Source organism: Macaca mulatta, chromosome 19 (assembly GCF_049350105.2).
Source record: "Macaca mulatta isolate MMU2019108-1 chromosome 19, T2T-MMU8v2.0, whole genome shotgun sequence".
NCBI lineage: Eukaryota > Metazoa > Chordata > Mammalia > Primates > Cercopithecidae > Macaca > Macaca mulatta.
In genome coordinates this window covers 54,661,843-54,665,237 of record NC_133424.1, presented here as the reverse complement: position 1 = coordinate 54,665,237, position 3,395 = coordinate 54,661,843, and the positions used below count along the sequence as shown (strand labels likewise).

General features: G+C 38.6%; 1 pseudogene across 1 annotated transcript; it reads right to left on the bottom strand.

The window, feature by feature from the left end:
- Window positions 1-2,378: 2,378 nt before the first annotated feature.
- Window positions 2,379-3,091, bottom strand: LOC144337530 (deoxyuridine 5'-triphosphate nucleotidohydrolase, mitochondrial pseudogene; annotated as a pseudogene). Its single transcript, XR_013410730.1, has one exon. The product of XR_013410730.1 is annotated as a deoxyuridine 5'-triphosphate nucleotidohydrolase, mitochondrial pseudogene (transcript).
- Between the last annotated feature and the right edge of the window lie 304 nt (window positions 3,092-3,395).

Below are 3,395 nucleotides of genomic sequence, written 5' to 3'. Positions count from 1 at the left end.
GCTTGAAGGTGCACCCTGGAAAAACATGAGTTGCAAAAAACCTTGGTGGCTTGTGTTCTCTCTGAAGATGTTTCAGGAGGCTTAGCATTTATACATTTGATTAAAGGATAGAAGGCAGGTAGGAAGAGATGTAGTGGGCAGAAAAGCAATTGATCTAATCTTCTCTTTCTTCTGTGCCTCAGAAAATAATAAAGTTACAATTGGCGTGTCTTTCTTTTGCAAAGAAATATACATCTTGAAATGTTCTGAAGCCAAGAAAAAACAATCTCTTCAGGCAATCATCTGGAGATGACTGAGATCTTTGACTTTCCTGTTTACGCCGTTCTTTTTCTTTTCTTTTCTTTTTTTTTCTTTTTTTTCTTTTTAAGAGACACACTCTTGTTCTGTCACCTAGACTAGAGTGTACTCACTGCAGCCTTGAACTCCTGGGCTAAAGCGGTCCTTCTACCTTAGCCCCCCAAGTATCTGAGACTATAAGCATGCACCACTGCACCTAGCTAATTTGATTTATTTTGTTTAGTAAAGATGTGATCTCCCTTTGTTGCTTAGGCTGGTCTTAAACTCCTGGTTTCAAGTGATCCTCCTGCCTTGGACTCTCAAAATGCTGGGATTACAGGCCTGTGACAGCACACGTGGCACCCCAATTCTTCAAAAGCTCTCAGAGAAAGCATTGTAGAAGACCTTTGTGGCTGTATGTTTCGTCTGATCCTACATGACTAGGAAGACTCATTCTGGAGAAGTCACATCCCATGGAAAAGGGGATGAAGTCAAATCAGAAAAGGGCAAAGGGAAATCACAGCAAAAAGGGGACAGTATAATCCTGGAACCTTATTAAAGTCACACAACTGCTGCTTCAATTAGAGCAATTTGTTTGGCAAACATCGCTCCAAACCTTTCAGTTGTATGTTGGTTCACCTGTAATGTCTGGAGCAGTCTATAGACTAGTTTTTCTAGAGTTTCTGAAGTGTCTCCCAACTGCAATTGCAATCTGACACAATTCTCTGGATTGCAGTCTGAACCCAGTGTCTATGTGTACCTTTTGTGTAGTCTACACATCAGCAGGCATAAAGGTTGTTTATATATAAGTTGCTATGATTTCTCCAGAAGTTTACATAAGCCATCTAGTTTCAGCTTGTAAGGTTTAATCTATCCATCTGACAAAAGGCTAATATCCAGAATCTACAAGAAACTTAAACGAATTCACAAGAAAAAAAAAACGAAAAACCCCATCAAAATTAGGCGAAGCACATGAACAGACACTTCTCAAAATAAGACATTTGTGTGACCAAGAAACATATGAAAAAATGCTCATCATCACTGGTCATTAGAGACATGCCAATCAAAACCACAATGAGATACCATCTCACGCCAGTTAGAATGGTGATCATTAAAAGGTCAGGAAAACACAGATGCTGGAGAGAATGTGGAGAAATATGAACGATTTTACCCTGTTGTGGGAGTGTAAATTAGTTCAACCATTGTGGAAGACAGTGTGGCAATTCCTCAAGGATCTAGAACAAAAAATACCATTTGACCCAGTAATTCCATTACTGGGTATATACCCAAAGGATTATAGAACATTCTACTATAAAGACACATGCACACATATGTTTATTGTGGCACTATTCACAATAGTAAAGACGTGGAACCAATCCAAATGCCTATCAATGACAGACTAGATAAAGAAAATGTGATACATATACATCATGGAATTCGATGCAGCCATAATAAATGATGAGTTCATGTCGTTTGCACGGAAATGGATGAAGCTGGAAACCACCATTCTCAGCAAACTAACACAGGAACAGAAAACCAAACACTGCATGTTCTCACTCATAAGTGGGAGTTGAACAATGAGAACACATGGACAGAGGGAGTGGAACATCATACACCAGGGCCTGTTGGGGGGTGGGGGGCTAGGGGAAGGATAGCATTAGGAGAAATACCTAATGTAGACAATGGGTTAGTGGGTGCAGCAAAACACCATGGCACGTGTATACCTATGTAACAAACCTGCAGGTTCTGCACATGTGTCCCAGAACTTAAAAGTGTAATTTTAAAAAATGATAAAAAATTTAAAAGCACAGTTTTAATTTACAATATACCAAAATGGAAGAGAAATGGAAGAAAATTCTGAAACGATTAATTTTGAAACTTGTACCCAGGAAAAAATTTAGGATTCAGTCCAAATTGTAGGTAAATAACAAAATTCAAAAAAAAAAAAATGAACACATCTAAATTTTTTTTTTTTTAGTTAAATACAAGTTGTTTTTTTTTTTTAATCTGTAATTGATGTACATTTGATTTTAAGAAGACACTTTACATCAGGTCACCACAAAGCAGATTTACATACAACCATCAATTGCAGAAAAACAAAGTTTCTTTTTGATCCAAACACAAAAAGCTTTGTGTTTTATTTTTTTATGATCTCTTCCTTGACCATAAAAAAAAAAAAAGTAAAAAATGCAGTACTTTTTGAAGGTGAAGCTAATAAGTTTACAGAAGTGCAAAACACCAAAACACTTTAAGCAAAAACTTTTTTTTTTTTTTTAAGAAAAAGGTATGACTTCTCGTTTTCTGTTCTTGGCATAAATTTTAATTCTTTCCAGTGGAACCAAAACCGCCTGAACCCCTTTCGGTGTCATCCAAAGCTTGAACTTCTTCTATTTCTGCATAAAAAAATCCGTTCGCAAATGAGTTGTGCAATTCGATCACCCTTTTTGACTTCAAACTTTTCTTTGCAAAAATTAAACAGTACAACACCAACATTTCCTCTATAATCTTCATCTATGACACCAGCTCCTACATCAATAAAGTGTTTTGCAGCCAAGCCTGACCGTGGAGCTACTCTTCCATAACACCCAGAAGGGAGCGCTATCTGAATGTCCGTTTTCACAAGAGCTTTCTCCATAGGTGGTATTGTATAATCATAGGCACTGTACAGGTCGTAGCCCGCGGCCCGCGCGGAGCCCCTGGTGGGGGCCGTGGCGTGCTTGGAAAGCCGGGCAAAGCGGAGCTGCATGCTGCCCTCCTCTGCAGGCCGGGGCTGCTTACTGGGTGAAATGGCGGGTGTCTCTTCAGAGCAGGGCATGGGAAAGCCAGAAGGCCAGCGAGGAGAGCGCCCGAGGAACAAGAGAGCGCACGAAGAGTTCGAACACACCTAAAATTTAATAACTGTTGTGCTGTTGTTTTCTTCTGCAAAACAGTTTTCCCCTCCTGTTTCCCATTTTTATGAAATGGAAATCATATGGGACCAACGTAATTGCAAAATAAGCTTTAGTCTTATACCTGAATTCTTTACACAAAGTGCAGCAAGAGTGTAGATTCAAGGCCTCTATGAATACATATATGTTATGTGTATATATATATATATATGTATAAATATAAGAATATAC